This window comes from Nomascus leucogenys, chromosome 6, assembly GCF_006542625.1.
Source record: "Nomascus leucogenys isolate Asia chromosome 6, Asia_NLE_v1, whole genome shotgun sequence".
Taxonomy (NCBI): domain Eukaryota; kingdom Metazoa; phylum Chordata; class Mammalia; order Primates; family Hylobatidae; genus Nomascus; species Nomascus leucogenys.
In genome coordinates, this window is record NC_044386.1 from 73223536 (window position 1) to 73242536 (window position 19001).

Genomic DNA, 19001 nt, shown 5'->3' on the forward strand with positions numbered 1-19001 from the left:
ATATAATGAGCTCCTATTTGACAGGGATTTTTTCTTTCTATTGTCTTATGATAAAATGTCAAGATAAAAATGTATGAGTTTCATTAAAGTTTGTTAAATAAAATTTGTGATGGAACGAGTGAGAGCGAGGTCATGAATGAGAATATAGAAATAATGGAGAATGTGATATTCTGATAGTCATGCAATATTCTTTTTGATGTAATATGTAACATATATTACTATGTTATATTCAATGTATTATTTGTCATATATATTACTATATCCTGTTGCTATATTTGGATAATTTGGGAATCTGCCATTTTTGATGATGTTGAAAAGAGAACATAAAATGTAGTGATTTCTTAATAAGGTGTAGAGGTGTAGGTATTAACTCGTTAAGAATATAGTGATTTATTTTAAAATAATGATAGGAAAGGATCATAAAAATGTCTGAATTTGGGAAATTAGAAAAGATTTTCTCTCTGGGGCTTTCATATGTCTGTTCTATGTGAATGTTGTATAATTCTCGCTTTGCCACGGCTCCTTCTTTGCTAACCCTTCTTAACCCCTGCAGAGAAGGAATTGGACTGATGGTATTTTGAGCCCGTCTTCAGGTTTGTTGGGAATGCAAGGGAAATGAGTTGTTACCAATGGGAGTAAAGGGCTAGTTGCTATGCCAGTTGCTGCTACTATTGTTTGACACTGCTTGAGCAATCTGAATGGCTAGTTTTGAATCTGGCTTCTCAGTCAGAATTTTACCTTCACTCTAACATTGCTTTTTTTCAAGTCACTTATATTTACATAAATATGAACCAACTTCAGTGATCTTAATTCGTTCCCGAAGATCCAAGTTTCTTTCCATCTGCCTGAAGAACTTTCTTTAGCACTTCTGATATAGCAGGCCTACTGATGATAATTTTTCTTTTAGTATATGGTGATTAGTTTACTTTTTATTCAACTGTGTCTTTTTTTGAAGTCTTCTTCATTGAAATATATTGTTAGTAAATATAGAATTAATGGTTTTTTTTAAGCACTTCAAAGATAATCCACTGTTTTCTGGACTCCGTTGATACTTAAATATTTATTTTTGTGTAATTCTTTCTCTTTATGTAAATGTGCCATTTTTCATTTTTCTCTGACTCCTACTAAGATATTTTTACTTAAGTATTGAGTCAGTTTTGGTTATGATGTGACTCAGTGTGTTTTTATTTATATTGTTTGGTTGTTTGAACTTCTTGAATCTGTAAATGTTGTGCTTTATGTTAAATTTGGGGGAATTTCAGCCATTTAAAATATAACTTTTCAGTCTCTTCCCCCGGGACTCCAATTTTTACATGTGTATTTGTATTAGACCTATTAATATTGTTCTGTGGACACCTGACATTCTTTTTAAATCTTATTTTTGGTGTTTTTCACTTTGAACAACCTAATAATTTGTTTCCATCCATGTTCACTCACTGTTTATTCTATTTTTTCCCATTCTGCTCTTAAGCCTATCCTGTGAATTTTCTTTTTAATTTATTTTATTTTTTAGTTCCAGATATTTTCTGCTTTTTGTTTTGTTTTTGAGACAGAATCTTTCTCTGTCACACAGGGTGGAGTGCAGTGTCATGGTTCACCGCAGCCTTGACCTCCTGGTCTCAAGTGATCCTCTTACCTTAACCTACCCACTCCTAAGTAGCTAGAACTACAGGTGCATGCCACCATGCTCAGCTAATTTTTTATTTTTGTAGAGAGGGGTCGTTGTGTTGCCCAAGCTGGTCTTGAACTCCCAGGCTCAAGCAGTCTTCCTGCCTTGGCCTCATGCCCCCGCCAACCAGTTCTTTATTTTTAATATTATGTTGTATTTGATGTGCTATCCTATTCATTTAGTATAAGCACATTTTTCTTTGTCTTCAGCATAATTATGTGCTTTTTCAGAATTTTAACATCAGGACTGCTTCCAGGTTAGCTTTATTGCCCTTTGTCTTAAGTATGGGTTATAGTTTTCATTCCTTGTATGTCAAGTAATTTTGGATTATAACTTGAACTTTGAATATATTGTAGAAGCTCTGAATTCTATTTTATTCTTCTAAAACAGTATTTCTCAGCTTCAGCACTATTGACATTTTGAACTGGGTTATTTTGTGTTGTTGTGTGTGTTTTGGGAGGGTACTGTTCTGTATGCATTGTGGGGTACTGAGTATTATCCTTTGTCTCCACTCACTACTTGCCAGTAGCATAACTCTTTCTCCTCCCCGCATCCCCTGCCAAAAAATGCCTTCAGTCCTTTCTAAGCGCCCTTTTTTATGGTGTTGGGGCCAAAATCATGCATCCTTATTCTTTCTCATTGAGAGCTATGGCTGTAGAGGGTAGTGATACTTTTTTTAATTTATTTTTAAGGCAAGCAGTTAACTTACCTGGATTCAAACTCCAGGCTGCCTTGTGTGCTGTGGGAAGCAGCCTACACTCTATTCAGTTTTCTTTTCATGTTGGTTGGGTTACTTTGAGTCTGGCCTACATGATGGGCAGTTTAGAGGTCAACCAAAGGATTTCAGCAGAACTTACACACACAATTTCATTCAGGCTTCCCATGTCTGATTCTCCACAGTGTGGGAATTTCCTCCCACTTTTCAGCTACTATTGAGGATGCCTTTCGGCAAAATTCCTTGAAATTGGAAACTTACAGGGAAATTCCTTTCCTCCAAGAGTGCACTCTCCTCCAGTGTTGGCTTGCTTTTGGTTGTTCTCCGTGGTTTTAGATAGCTGTCTTTATATTAATTCTGGAGTTTACAGTTGATATCTGTTGGGGGCTTAGTTTGATAACACATATTCCTCTGTTACTAGTAGCCAGACCTGTATGTCATACTTGACCTGATGGAGAAAAGTTTCAACTTCTGAGACAATAATGTGCTAGCTAGTTTTACTGATTCGTACTCTAAAGTACCCAAGCCTAAAATAGTAGAGCTGTCTATCCCACATGAAACTTCCCTGATTTTCACTGTTTTTTTATAAAAAGTATACATGTTCAGATTTCTGTAGGTTTTTTTTAAGCATCACCGTTTTTATAAACTTTCTATATTTCCAAGGTCTACCTGCTTTGTATTTTGCCTAGAGAGAGTTTTGTATTCATGTAGGAATAATCTCTTGGTGTGAGTATCTATTTTCCACTCATCCAAAACAGATAGAGCATTGATTTCACTAAGCGTTATGTTCTAGTTTGCTTTGGTATTATTATTAGAAATACCTAGTGATTAATTTAAGCTAACTATTCTTCTCTACCCTCATTCCCAGCATTATCACCCGCTTTTACCACTTCCAAGGGGTGGAAGCATTCTCCACAATGCATTTATTCATGCCAGAGAAAAATCTAGAAAAAATTGAGTAAAACGAAGAAATTCTTTCCCCTTGGTATCTGTAGCTAACTTGCCTAAGTGTTCTTTCCCACAGTTCAAGTCTTCAGTCCATAGTTCATAAGCAAAGGGGTGTAGCGAGCTCTGATCTTGCCAGAAGAGAGAATAAGTGAGCTACCCCGTGGTAGACGTTCTGGCCATCTGAAATGAGTCGATGCATGTGGCTTTTGTCTAAAGGCTACAAATAAAATGTGACCACTTTCTTCTTTGAGTAGTTGATATAGCAAATAGTTGAAACAAGTTTTGATTGGCAAATCAGGATATGGTAGATACTTTAACAAAGAGTAGAACTATTACCAGTTTTATGTGTTGCTGTTTGTATCTCTTTCACAGTTTTGATAATATCACATCCTGGAAAGTGAAACAGAAAATTATTATTCCATTTTAAATGACTAAATTTGCTTTCATGGTATTTACAGTGAAAGAGTAAATTAGAAAGTGAATGGATGACTGTTAATGAGAAAAAGCAGGGTAAAAAGATTTTATTTAATTAATTGAAAATATTAGGGTCAAAACATAGGCTTATGTTATGTTTTGTGAATTGTGCTGTGTTGTAGACATTTGATGAGTTCTCCTAACATAGAACTGATCTAGCTCTTGAAATACCATTTTTGATTGAATATAAATGGGATATAGGCACCTTACAACTTCTGAATTCGAGGAAGATGATGTGAATCTTCCAATTTTATCTATTTGATTCAAGTGGTATGTTTTTTTTCACATTTCTCATAATTTCCACATTTCAACTCCCATGATGATCATGCAGGAAAGGGGCATGATTGCACTTCTTGTAGTGCATACCATCACTAAAACATAGTTACTGTCTTTCTATGGTCCTAAGAAAAATTCAGAAACAGCATACCAATGTACATATAAGATAAATAAGCTTATGTGGAACAATAAGTGTTCTGTTCTGAGAAATACCTTGATTCATATCCTAATGTCTGATGTTATTGGTAGTTCTCAAACTTCCCCAATTCTGCTTTCATCTAAATTCATCTTATCTATCTATTGTTAAATAATCTGTCAGTCCATTTTTATCTATCATCTATATATCTGTCTTTATCAATCATTTGTCTGTAATCTATCTGTGCCGTTTGGCGTAAGAGACAGAAGGGCATAGCAGTGGAAACTCAAAGGAGTTACCTCCATGTAAATGAACAGTGGTGATGGTGATCTGTGAGGTGGTGATGTATAGAAAGAAAAACTAGAAGAGAGCATGCCCTAACTCAGGGACCTTGTCCAGCAGGCACTCTGGCCTTGTTATACTGTGCTTGAATATGAAAAAAAAATCAAAATAGTGCTGACATTCTGTATCTTCTGGGTCTGAGAAAACTTAGAGTAGATATGATGACTCTGCCATTTCAGTCTTTTGTACTTCCACATTTTAAAGCTCAGTTTTAATTATGTAGAATTATTTCTCTAGCCTGTGTTAAACTAGACCATGGATTGGCAAACTTTTTTTGTAAATTGCCAAATACACACTTTCAGTTCTCAAAGCCTTGTGGTCTTTGTTGCAGCTAATCTACTCTGCTGTTGTGTTATGAAAGCAGCCATAGGTAATTTATAATTGAATGAGCTCGCTGTGCCTTTCTTCCAATAAAACTTTACAAAAGCATCCTGTGGGCTGGAGTTTACCCTTTGGGAAACCAGAGCATTGGCTAAACTGGAACCTGAAGAAATAATCACATCAACTCAGCCACATGGTAATAATATTTAGAGTCTTATTTCAACATTTTCATTGTCATAAATTTTTTTAGCTCTTTTGCCAAATTCCTTTTGTGAGTGAAACAAATGACTACCACGTGCCATTAACATCATCACCTAAACAGTGTAAAACAAGCATAGTAGAAGGAATTGGAATGATATAAACCCCTTGCTATAATAGTTATAGTTGATAAATTATGCTTCAAAATTGAACCTATTTCTTCCAAATTTAATCTATAAAGTTCCAAGGAATTCCAGAATCTTGCCTGCTGCCTTTTCCCAGTTAGCAGTATTGTCTCTGAGCAGCCATGGTGGTATCCAACCTCCTTGGACAATGAATTTAGCCTATTTTGACTTCATTTGAGCAGTTGTAATTGTCTCACCACATCAGAGTAAGATTACTACATGCCAGAGCTATTCTTTAACTCAGCTTATAAAAACATTATAGCATCAACAATATACGTAGCAAATGAATGCCATCTTTAATCCAATTAAATGGTTTTTACAAATTTGCTCTTGTTTGTTGATGCTATCTGCACTGCAGTAATTAAAGGTGAGGTAAAAAGAATGAATAAACTGCCAAGTTAAAATTAAATTTGGGCAATTTCTCTTTTGCAGTAATGTATGTATATTTACTCAAAACATAATATGCCAAATTTAGTGTTGAAAGGCTCGTTCAAATCAATTGGGAAAGCACGTAAATGAACAATTCATAAAAGAAAAGCATTGCAAATGGCCAAGAGCATAGAAAATGTGCTCAATCTTATCAGTCATTAAAAGGAAATAACGAAATTTGTGTATATATGAAATACTTAAAATATATATAAAATAAAACAGTTATTTGCCTTTTTTCACCTATCAGATTAACAGATTATATGTGTTACAAGTTGGGGATAATTTACAACTCCTGATGTGTTAAAATCTTTCAGGAAGGTAGTAGAAAATATATATAAGATGGAAATTAGCACTTTTGACCAACAATTTTACTGTTAGATACTTACCTATAAGGATATAATAGGAGGTGTTCAAAGATGCATGTAACCTTAAGGGTACTCAATGTAGTGTTAATTATAATTGTGAAATAGTAAATAACATTTTTGTCAAATCATGTTAGGAACATTAGTGATGGCACATTTAACCAATTGAATTATATTCAGTTACGAATACCGTGATGCATGTTCAAATTAATTGATACAAAAATCCAACAACTTCAGCAGTTTGTTTACCAGTTATTGAATACCAGCTGTGTTCAACATTGTTATTTCATTCATATGAAATGATAAATGTATGTGCTTGTTATACGTAACGTCAATAAAACCAGTTTTATAGGAAGAATACTCACAAAGCGAGTTCTGGTCATTATTTTACTGTTTCATTTGTGTGTGTGTGTGTTTTGAATACATACATATATTTTAATATAGCATTTATTGAATTTTTGTCACATGTACCAGATGTGGAGATCAACACTTTACATGAATTATAATGCTTATAATAACAGATGGAATAACGAATTTGTCTTTTTAAAAGATAAGTAAATTGAGGTTGAGTTTGAATTTGTGTAATTCATTCTATTATATAGAAATTAAATAAACCTAGGATGTCACAACCTTTGGAAGATATTAAAAATACTTATGATTTGTTAAACCCATTGAGCAAAATCATGTTTTGTGAAAGAAGCCACATTTCAGAAGTCATATTCATTCTCTTTTTGTCTTTAAGGCCAGAGACATGATTAAGTGTAGCTTCTCAGGACAGAAAGTGTAAGTGTTGGTATATTGTAGGAATAGGAGAAAAACATGAATAGGAAATTGTCTTTTGGAAATTCTTACAGTATAAAACTTTAAGGAGTTACTTCTAGAAATATGGGGTGCCTTTTCTCAGGATGTGGAACAACATGTTCCCGGGCAGAAACCACATTATACACAAAGCCCTGAGACATCATGGAGGCACAGATGAAAGTCCAAAGAGAAATGGCCAGTAGAAAGAGGATCACTAAATGAAAGAAGCTAACTTTGGAATAGAGCTGGTGACAAGTAATATGATGACTTAAATACTGCCAATAGCAGGGAAAAGGTCCATGGTAATATCTGAGTGAAGAAACAATTGCCAACTGATCTAGATTTGAAGGGCATAACCTCTTGTTGGAATATTTTTCCAGTGTGATTTATGATCATATGGTCTGGATTCTACAAAATCTCCCCCATTCTACAAAATCTATAATCAGTTCTCTTTTTCCGTTTTCTTCATTCATTCTAGCCCTTTTCTAAAGATGGCGCTTTGTATCTTGTGAATGCAATCCCTTAGCAGTTCTCAGCTAGTAGCTGAAACTTTGGTTAAAATGGTAAGCATGGGGGATTGTGACATAAATTTTGCTTTGCTATTTCAGTTATTGAAATATTTTTAGAATTTTGACTATTTGTCATGTAAGGAATGCACAGTGCCATACTAACTTTGTATATTCTGGTATTTGGGGGGTGGAAATTGACTATATGAGATTCTTGCAGCTGGGTCTCTGACATGTTGAGAATGCTGAAGAAGAAAAAGTACAGAAGGAGAAAGCAGAGATGGGGAAAGCTGCATCCCTCAAATAGGATACCACTGGATACTGAGCAGTGAACAACCTCTGGTTTTGTCGGACACCATTTTGGAATATTTGGACACAGTTTCCTGAAGGATGAGAGACCTAATCAATGGTAGTAAGATGTTTAAAATATTATTAATATGAATGAATGAATGCTTAGGCAGGGTTGACGGTAAAGCTCTTCTGTACAATAGGTAGCGTTAATAAAGCAATGACAAGATTTGGAAAATCAGTATTTGGAAATAATCATAATTGTTTCAGCCAGGAATCATCAAATGATGCTAAAACTTGGAGAAAATTTTAAGAGAAGCAGGACACTTAGTGTCCTTATCAGTTACAAAGGGAAAGTAGTAGCTTCCTGATGGAGAACATGGTTGACAGCACCTGAATTAAAGAGGTGAAAGTTAATACCCCAGTAGTGGGAACATCAAGCAGCACTGATAGGATGCACTGAGAAGAACACAGTCTCATTTCTGTAGTATTACTGACTAAAGTGCATAAACCTGAGTCTACCCATGAGGAAACATCAGTCTCAAATTGACTGATATTCTGCTTTTAGTATTCAGACATACTAATTTCACTGAGGAAATGGTCCAGATTATTTCAGACTATATAGACATGAGAACAGAATATAACATTGATTCAGGATGTCTATAAAAGGATAAGGAAAGTTGGCAAAATTTGAAGACAGTCCCTCAAATAGATTATAGTGTTACGTGAGTATTAATTGCCTAAGCTATATAATTGCCTGAGGTTATATAACAGAAAATTCTTGTTTTTAAGAAATTAAAACAATTTAAAGGATAAAGGGATAATGTCATGGCTGTAATTTTCCAAGCGTTTGGATAAAATAATATACATGTTTCAAAAAAAATGAAACAGATGTTGTAAGATGTTAGCAAATAGGGAATCCAGGTGAAAATTATCCAGGAATTATGGATAGTCTTGTATCCGTTCAGCAGGTCTGAAAGTAGTTGATGAAAATAATGCAAAAGGCTCTCTCCGGTCCGTGCCTCCAAAATGACAAAGAAAAGAAGGAACAACGGTCGTGCCAAAAAGGGCCGCGGCCACGTGCAGCTTATTCTCTGCACTAACTGTGCCTGATGCGTGCCCAAGGACCAGGCCATTAAGAAATTTGTCATTCGAAACATAGTGGAGGCCGCAGCAGTCAGGGACATTTCTGAAGCGAGCATCTTCGATGCCTATGTGCTTCCCAAGCTGTATGTGAAGCTACATTACTGTGTGAGTGGTGCAATTCACAGCAAAGTAGTCAGGAATTGATCTCGTGAAGCCCGCAAGGACCGAACACCCCCACCCCGATTTAGACCTGCGGGTGCTGCCCTACGTCCCCCACCAAAGCCCATGTAAGGAGCTGAGTTCTTAAAGACTGAAGACAGACTATTCTGTGGAGAAAAATAAAATGGAAATTGTACTTTAAAAAAAAAATAATGCAAAAGAACATGTCAAAAAGAAATGGTTTGAGCATATGGCTTCAAGCATACATAAATGCTCAGGAAACATGAAAATGTGGAATAAATGGATGAGTACCATAATACCAGCAGACCTTGTAGATACCTGCATTTGAAGCATTTATATTAGAAGGAAGCCTTTTAACCCCAAATTTTTTTCACTTAGCCTAATGTTTCCAAGGTTTGGCCATGTTGCAGCATATATCAGATCTCCGTGATATTCTGTTGTATAAATATATCACATTTTGCTCATCCACTCATAGTTTTTGGCTATTATGACTAATCCCACCAGGAATATTTATGTGGAGATTTTTATGTGTTTATGTTTTCAGTTCTCTTATACATGAGAATATAGTAACTGTGTTTATTTGACATTTTGAGGACCTGTCTGTAAGTGATGTTTAAGATAATTTTTGCTACATTTGAAGGCAGATAATAGTCTATGCAAAATGAATATTCTGTTGAATATTGATGTGAACTATTCTTATTGTAAAAAAAAAATTACATTGAAACATTAAGTATAGAAGTTAGATCTTGGTGGCGGGGCATGGTGACTCATGCCTGTAATCCCAGCACTTTGGGAGGCCGAGGCGGGTGGATCATGAGGTCAGGAGATCGAGACCATCCTGGCTAACATGGTGAAACCCCGTCTCTACTAAAAATATAAAAAATTAGCCGGGTGTGGTGATGAGCGCCTGTAGTCCCAGCTACTCGGGAGGCTGAGGCAGGAGAATCACTTGAACCCGGGAGGCAGAGCTTGCAGTGAGCTGAGATTGTGCCTGCACTCCAGCCTGGGTGACAGAGCGAGACTCCATTTCAACCAAAAAAAAAAAAAAAAAAAAGGTCTTGGTTTTTGTACTCAACAAGCAGTTTTATGTTTTATTTTTCAGGAACTCTCCCATACTGAATTCAGGCTGGGATATTACAGAAAAGGAAAAGACATGAAACTCACTGGTGTTTTATGGTGCTTTGAGTTCCCCAATTCACCTTCAAACATTTAGCCTTCCAAGTTCTCTGCTACTGTATCAGTGCATCCCTCCTGAGATTCTTAATTCTTTGATTGTGTAAAGATGGACTATGCTTACTCCATCTTCTCTTACGTGTTACTAATGGAAGTGCCCTATTACATTTTGTTCTTTTCTATGATTTCCAATTATTTTATGAAATTTTTCATTTTTTCTGTTCTTGCCATCTTTAATTTCTATATAACGTTTTGAAATAGATTTCAAAGATTTTATATATATATATAGAGAGAGAGAGAGAGAGAGAGATCTACTGTACTGTTGAAGTAGATTCCTAAAGTTTTTATCTCTTCTAGAACATTGGTTTCACAACACCCCTATTATGCATATTTAATTTTACCCACCACAGGGCGTTTTCAAAAAGTCTTTATTTGGCAGAATACAACTTCAGAATCTGTGATTCAAAGAGAAAATTGCTCACAGCCATGAGCCACTGCGCCTGGCCGATTTTTACTATTTAAAGAAAGAAGAATTTTAGCAGTATGGGGTGGCTCACGCCTGTAATCCCAGCACTTTGGGAGGCTGAGGTGGGTGGATCACTTGAGGCCAGGAGTTCAAGAACAGCCTGGCCAACATGATGAAACCCCATCTCTACTAAAAATACAAAAATTAGCCAGGCATTGTGGCACGTGCCTGTAGTCCCAGCTACTCAGAAGGCTTAGGTAGGAGAATCGCTTGAACCAGAGACACGGAGGCTGCAATGAGCCGAGATTGCACCACTGCACTCCAGCCTGGGCGACGGTGCAAGACTCTGTCTCAAAAATAAAGAGGAATTGGAGGAGGAAATAAATGAATAAATGGCAAAGGTGACAGAGGACCAAAGATCCGTGACTTGTGCAAAGATTGCTCTGTGGTAATTATTCAGAAACAATGTTTGTATCTTATTTTTTAGTGAATTTTGTATATTGTCTAATCTGATTTACTTTGTTTTTAATAGTTTGCTGCAGGTCTAGAAGATGTTACAGAATTTCAAGGAAGAGAGGTGAGCAGCTACTGTGGTGATTTTGAAATTGTTTATGTGTGTTGTGGCCAGTGATGTCAGAATTTCAGGATCTGAGAGTTCATGATTTTAGAGGCTCAAAGGAGAATATTTTTATAATAGATTTTTTTTTGCTATGTGAGTGTCCCTAATTTGTTCAGGGAATCTCATTATTTTTTCTCTTTTTTTAAAAAGGGATTTTTTTTTGTAGTAACCTGAATAAATTCGGGGAAGTATTGATATATTTCCTTTTCTCACCATTTTTTGTTGGATGAAAATAATCTTTTAGTGAAATTCAGTGTTAAATATTCATTTTTTAAAGACTAGAGATGGGGTCATGCTGTGTTACCCAGGCTGCCCTTGAACTCCTGGGCTCAAGCAATCATCTTGCCTCAACATCCTGAGTAACTGGGACTATAGGCATGTGCTGCCATGCCTGGCTTAAATATTTATTTAAAAAATTTTATCTGGCCCATTCTGAACACAGATGTTTCTACTTACATTTGTTATGTAATCACAGTATATATTGATTTTGCTACCTTGACTACTCCTAAAAATTTTAGTTCATTTAATTGGTCTTAATTGGACTTAAAAATTTTTTCCCTGGCTGGGCGCCTTGGCTCATGCCTGTAATCCCAGCACTTTGGGAAGCCGAGGCAGGTGGATCACCTGAGGTCAGGAGTTTGAGACCAGCCTGACCAACATGGAGAAACCCTGTCTCTACTAATAATACAAAATTAGCTGGGCGTGGTGGCACATGCCTGTAATCCCAGCTACTCAGGAGGCTGAGGCAGGAGAATCACTTGAACCTGGGAGGCAGAGGTTGCAGTGAGCTGAAATCGTGCCATTGCACTCCAGCCTGGGCAACAAGAGCAAAACTCTGTCTCAAAAAAAAAAAAAAAATCCCAATAGATTTTAATTTAATTTTATTAGAACAATTCAGTCATATGTTTTTTCATGCTATGTATATGAGAGTTCCATTGTTCAGATACTAAACAAATGTCTACTGTACATTTACTGTTCTCACTGATGATGCATTAGATAACCATGCACAAAATAAGCCTGGCTGTGGAAATGCTTATTTGCTGGGAGGGTGCTTGTTTGGATCAATGATGAGAATAATTGTCTGAGGATGCTGAGGGACTCATTCCAGATGTCAATCTGAGGTCCAGATGTGCGGCCCTCCAATAGGACAAATAAGACTCTCAGAGCCTGGCTCTATTTGGGGATCCCTCAGTGACAACATAGTACCCCTATGAGCATGCCTTTTCTATCTCTCCGAAGAGGGCAGTAGCATCCTGTCTTATGAGTCAGTATGCACTTTAGTATGGTTGGTGACCCAAGACTGACCTTTATTTTGTTCATTTTGAGCAGAGAATTGCAGATAGATACATATATAGGAAATAATGTTCTTGATTAACATGAAAATGAAAAAGTTTCAGTCAAGAAAGGTCAAGCAACTTTGATGTATAGTGAAGGAAGGGAACACTGCATGCCTGTATTAAATATTGACAAAGGAACCAATTTTAGTGCTTAGTTATTTTTACCGTTGAGTATTTTCTGAGACCATTTCTTTTTCTTCTGTTTTGTTTTGCTGAGGTAGAGGAGGGCTGGAATGAGGTCCTCCACTTCAGAAAATAGGGGTGAGTAGTTAAACCAACATCCTTTGGAATTCATATACATCATGTGTTCCATGCCACATCCTGAGGTCTTTTGGTTGATTTTTTTAGTGGCTTACTGGATAACATCTAAATAACGTATATTTTACTTTGGTGAGTCTCTCCACCTTCATTTCTGAATCATTGTCCTTTACATTTTTATTCTATTTGAATTTTGCATGAAATGACAAATGTAGAATTTTTGTCCAATTGATTTTATTTATTCATTTATTTACTTGGGAAGACAAAGTCTCTCTCTGTCACCCAGGCTGGAGTACAGTGGCCCAGTCATAGCTCACTTCAGCTCTTCACTCTGTAGCCCTTAACAACTGGGCTCAAGTGATCCTCCACCCTCAGCCTCCCAAGTGTCTAGGAATACAGGTATGTGTCACCACCCATAGCTAATTTTTAAATTTTTTATTTTGTGGAGATAGGATCTTACTGTGTTCCTAAGGCTGGTCTTGAACTACTGGGCTCAAGGAATCCTCTTGCTTTGGCTTCCCAAAGTGCTAGGATTATAGGCAGGAGCCACCATGCCTGGCATCATTAGGGATATGGGTCTGTGATTCACTTTTTTGATGATGTCTTTGGTTTTGATAAAAATTAGGGGGTAATAGTAGACTCATGGAATAAGTTGGGAGATGTTTTCTGCTCTCCTGTTTTTTGGAAGAGTTGGTAAAGGACTGATGTTATTTCTTTAATGATTTGTAGAATTCATCAGAGAAATCATTTGTGTGGGATTTTATTTGTGGAAACTTTTTGAGTAGCTAATTCAATCTCTTGTTAAAGGTGACTTCAATTTTCTGTTTTTCCTTCTTGTGACAGTTCCTGTAATTTATATATTTCTAGGAATTTGCCCATTTACGTTATCTAATTTGTTGACATACCTTGTTTCTATAAGGGTGTTAGTAATAGTCTGATTTTCATACCAGATTTTATGAAAATTGGGTCTTCTGTTTTCAGTAGTGTAGATATAGTTATGTCAATTTTTTAAGAGACAAAGTCTTGCTATGTTGTTTATGCTAGCCTTGAACGTCTGAGCCTAAGCAATCCTGCTGCCTGTGCATCTTGAGTAGGTGGGAGTATAGGAACACACCACCACACCTGGCCTGTCACTAAACAAACAAACAAAAAATTTCAATGAACCAGCTTTTGATATTTTTATTTTTTCTTCTGTATTTTTTATTTTATTTATTGGCGTTTTATTCTTCTTTTATTCTACTTGATTTAGCTTTGCTTTGTTCTGTTTTCTTAAGGTAATAGTTTAGGTTATTGATTTGAGATTTTCCTTTTTTTAATATGGACATTTACAGCTATAAATTTCTCAAAGAACTTCTTTAGCTACATATATATATTCTTTTGCTGTGTTTTATTTCCTTTCATTTCAAACTGTTTTATAAATTGTCTTAGTTATCCCAAGAACTCCCAAGGATTCTTAGTAATGTGTTAATTTCCATATATCGTGAGTTCCCCCCAATGTTTTTCCTTTATTTCTGATTTGATTCTATTGTGGTTGGACACCATACTTTTCTGATTTCTTTACTTTCAGATTTGTTGAGACCAGTGTATGGTCTAATACCTACCCTGGACACTGTTCCATGTGCACTTGAAAATAATATATTTTCTACTGGTTAGATTGTTCCATAGATGGATGTTATGTAACTGCTTTATAGTGTTGGTTGTCTTCTATTTCCTTGATCTTCTGTCTCATTGTTACATTCATCATTGAAAGTGAGGTATTGAAAATTTCAATTATTACAATGTTTATTTTGCCTTCCATTCTGTCATTTTTAAAATTTAATTTGGGGGTTATGTTGTTAGATGCACATATCTTTATTATTGTTATATCTTCCTGGTGGATTGACAGTTTAATCATCATGAAATGTCCTTCTTTTTTTCTACCAACAATTTTTTTTTTTTGAGATGGAGTCTCACTCTGTTGCCCAGGCTGGAGTGCAGTGGTGCTATCTCTGCTCACTGCAAGCTCCGCCTCCTGGGTACACACCATTCTCCTGCCTCAGCCTCCTGAGTAGCTGGGATTACAGGCACCTGTCAGTACGCCTGGCTAATTTTTTTGTATTTTTAGTAGAGATGGGGTTTCACCATGTTTGCCAGGATGATCTCGATCTTCTGACCTCGTGATCCACCCACCTCGGCCTCCCAGAGTGCTGGGATTACAGGCATGAGCCACTGTGCCTGGCCCTCTACCAACAATTTTTATCTTGAAATTTATTTAGCCTGATAATTGTAGTTTTTGTCTGACTTATAGCCCCTAAACTCTCTTTGGTTACTGTGTGCAGTTTATCTTTTCCTTTCATTATTTTACTATCTACCTATTTTTAATTAAAACAAAATATCTTTGAGACAGGATCTCACTCTCTCACCCATGCTGTAGTGCAATGGCATGATCATAGCCCACTGCAACCTGAAACTCTTGTATTCAAGCAATTCTTCCACCTCAGCCTCCTGAATAGCTGGGACTACAGGCCAACACCACCACACCTGGCTAATTTTTTTGTATTTTTTTTCTGGTGGAGATGAAATCTTGCTATGTTGCCCAGGATGGTTATTTTCTACCTATTTTTTTTTTGTCCTTGAATCTAAAGTGTATCTTTCATAGACAGCATGTAGTTGTTTCATGTGTTTTTAAAAAAAAAAAAAACATCTCTGCCTTTTAAGTGGAGAGTTTACTTCATGAACATTTAATGTAATTACTGATAAGGTAAAACTCACATCTGCCGTTTTCTATTTTCTTTTATGGCATATATCTGTTTTGTTTTTCTTATTGTTGTTCTTTATGTTAAATAAATATTTAATAGTGTACTGCTTTAATTTTCTTTTTAATTTTTTGTGTTTACTTATTAGTGGTTGCCTTCGAGATTATAGTTCATTTATAACATAGATTTAATAATTTTAATAGTATACAGAAACTATTTTTCAATATAGCTCTGTTGTTTTCTCACCCTTTTGTGTATTACTGTCATTCAAACATTTATACCGTCTTTTATATTTGCCTAATAATTATTTTACTGGTCCTGTGCGTTTCTTTGTATGGATAAAAGTTAATGTCTAGTGCTATTTCACTTAAGGCTGAAGTCTCCATTTAATTTTTCTGGTGGGATAGGTATTTTGATAAATTCTCTCAGCTTTTGTTGATTTAGAATGTCATTTCTTTTTTATTTTTGAAGAGTAATTTTGGTGTATCAAGATTTATGGGTAGACAGTCTTATTTCTTTTTCTTTAAAATAGTTTGAATATGTTATCTTACTGTTTTATGGCTTCAAGAGTTTCTGATGAGAAATCAGCTGTTAGTCTCATTGAAGATTCCTTGTACCTGATGGGTTTTTCTCTTCATATTTTGAAGACTGTGGCTTTTGAAATTTTTACTATGACGTCTCCATGTCTTTACATGTATCTCACTTGACTGAGTCAAGTTCATTTGACTCATTTTATATGTACATAAATGTTTTTCCCTTACATTAAGGAAATTTTAGGCGTTTGTTCTTCAAACTGTTTCTGCCCTTCTACTGTGACTTTTATGTACATGTTGGTATGCTGTGTTCCTCAGCTCTCTGAAGCTGTTTTTCTTTTTTCTTTCTGCTTCACAGAATGGATCTCCTCAACTGTCCTATATTCAAATTTGATTACCTTTTCCTGCTAGCTCAAATAGTGTGATTAAATTTTTCTAGTGAATTTTTATTATTTATTTTTCTGTATCTTTATTGTCTAGTAAATGATACTTTTTTTAAAATCTTAATTTTAGGTTTAGGAGTACATATGCAAGTTTGTTATATAGGTAGATTGTGTGTCATGTTGGTTTGGTGTACAGATTATTTCATTACCCAGGTAATAAGCATAGTACCTGATAGGTAGTTTTTTGATCCTCACTCTCCTCCCACCTTCTACCTTCAAGTAATCCCCAGTGCTTGTTGTTTTCTTCTTTGTGTCTGTGTGAACTCAATGTTTAGCTCCCAGTTATAATTGAGAACCTACAGTATTTGATTTTCTGTTTCTTTTTTAGTTCCCTTAGGGTAATGGCCTCCAGCTCCATTTATGTTTCTGCAAAGGACATGATCTTACTCTTTTTTATGGTTACGTAGTATTCCTTGGTTATAAGTACCATATTTTTTAATCCAGTCTATCATTGATGAGCATTTAGGTTGATTTTATATCTTCTGCATCTCCATATCTTCTTCCTTCCTTGTTTAAAGACACTTTGTCATTGTATTTAGGGCCCATCCCCCCTCCCCCAATTCCAAGATGATCTCATCTCGACATCCTTAATTGAGTTAGGTTTGTAAAGACTCACCTTCCGGCTGGGCGCGGTGGCTCACCCTTGTAATCCCAGCACTTTGGGAGGCCGAGGCGGGCGGATCACGAGGTCAGGAGATGAGACCACGGTGAAACCCCGTCTCTACTAAATGCAAAAAAATTAGCCGGGCGTGGTAGCGGGCGCCTGTAGTCCCAGCTACTCGGAGAGGCTGAGGCAGGAGAATGGCGTGAACCTGGGAGGCGGAGCTTGCAGTGAGCCGAGATCGCGCCACTGCACTCCAGCCTGGGTGACAGAGCAAGACTCCGTCTCAAAAAAAAAAAAAAAAAAAAAAACTCACCTTCCAAATAAACTGACATTTATAGTTTCCATGTGGAAACTCTTGTATTCAAGCAATTCTTCCACCTCATATCTTTTATTTTTATTTATTTTTTAAAACAGAGTCTTGCTCTTTTATCCAGGCTGGAGTGCAGTGGCACGATCTTGGCTCACTGCAACCTCCCGCTCCCAGGTTCAAGCGATTCTCCTGCCTCAGCCTCCTGAGTAGCTGGTATTACAAGCTCATGCCACCACACCCAGCTAATTTTTTGTATTTTTGGTAGAGATGGGGTTTCACCATGGCCAGGCTGGTCTTGAACTCTTAACCTCAAGTGATCTGCCCGCCTTTGCCTCCCAAAGTGCTGGAATTACAGGTGTGAGCCACCATGCCCGGTTTGATGTATTTTTTTTTTTTTCAGTGGAGGTGGGGGTCACTGTTGAACTCACTACAGTGGTTTTCAAGAAACTGGTCTATTTCACTAAAGTTACCAAATTTGTGATTGTAGAGTTTTTCATAGTATTTCTCTGTTGTCTTTTTAGTTTCCAGGTGATTATTATCAATGATCCCTCTTCCATTTGTGTTACTGTAAATCTATGTCTTCTCTCTTTTATTTATTTATTTATTTATTTATTTAGAGATAGGGGCTTGCTCTGTCACCTAGGCTGGAGTGCAGTGGCATGATCTCGGCTTGGCTCAGTGCAGCCTCTGCCTCTTGAGCTCAAGCGATTATCTTGCGTCAGCTTCCCGAGTAGCTGGGATTACAGGCATATGCCACTATGCCCGTCTAATTTTTTTTTGTATTTTTAGTAGAGACGGGGTTTCCCTGTGTTGGCCAGGCTGTTCTTGAACTCCTGGCCTCAAGTGATCTGCCTGCCTTGGCCTCCCAAAGTGCTGGGATTACAGACGTGAGGCACCGCACCTGCGCTTCTCCCTCTTATTCTTGATTTGCCTGCTTATACTTTTATTAGTTTCATTGATCTTTTTAAATAACATGCTTTCGGTTTCATTGAGTTTCTCTATTATATTCTGGCTGTTAATTTCATTTGATTGTGCTTTAATTTTATGGTTTATTTTCTCTTCTTTGCTTAATGTTTTTTTCTTCTTTCTCTGGTTTTCTAATGTGGAAACTTATATTATTGACTTAGATCTTTTCTTTTCTTTTCTTTTTTGAGATGGAGTCTCGCTCTGTCGCCCAGGCTGGAGTGCAGTGACATGACCTTGGCTCACTGCAACCTCCACTCCCGGGTTCAAGCCAGTCTTCTCAGCTTCCTGAGTAGCTGGGACTACAGGCACATGCCACCACACCCGGCTAATTTTTGTATTTTCAGTAGAGACAGGGTTTCAACATATTGTCTAGGCTGATCTTGAACTCCTGACCTCGTGATCCGCCCACCTTGGCCTCCCAAAGTGCTTGGATTACAGGTGTGAGCTACCACGTCTGGCCGACTTAGATCTTATTTTCTAATGTATATATTTAATGCTACAAATTTTCATCTAAGCACTACTTTTGCTGCATCCCAATTTTGGTAAGTTTTTTTTTTCACTCATTTATTTAAATGTATTTCTTCATTTGTCTTGAGATAACCTCTTTAAACTGTGTATTAGCTGCGAGTTGTTAAATCTCC

The 19001-nt window shown here is 36.6% G+C and overlaps 1 long non-coding RNA gene, 1 other non-coding gene and 1 pseudogene across 21 annotated transcripts in view; all 3 read left to right on the forward strand.

Annotated features, from left to right (window-relative positions):
• Positions 1-1716: 1716 nt before the first annotated feature.
• On the forward strand, positions 1717-9719 carry LOC115835503 (annotated as a pseudogene). Its single transcript, XR_004030493.1, has one exon. The product of XR_004030493.1 is annotated as a 40S ribosomal protein S26-like (transcript).
• A 1180-nt stretch (positions 9720-10899) lies between these two features.
• Positions 10900-19001, forward strand: part of LOC105739932 — an 86071-nt gene continuing 77969 nt past the window's right edge. For all 19 annotated transcript variants that reach the window (XR_004030502.1, XR_004030503.1, XR_004030494.1 and 16 more), the window contains exons 1-2: positions 10900-11132; positions 12733-12772. This is a non-coding gene — a long non-coding RNA (uncharacterized LOC105739932). The remainder of the gene's footprint in view (positions 11133-12732; positions 12773-19001) is intronic.
• On the forward strand, positions 12233-12299 carry LOC115835792. Its single transcript, XR_004030808.1, has one exon. It is a non-coding gene; the product is annotated as a small nucleolar RNA SNORD109A (small nucleolar RNA).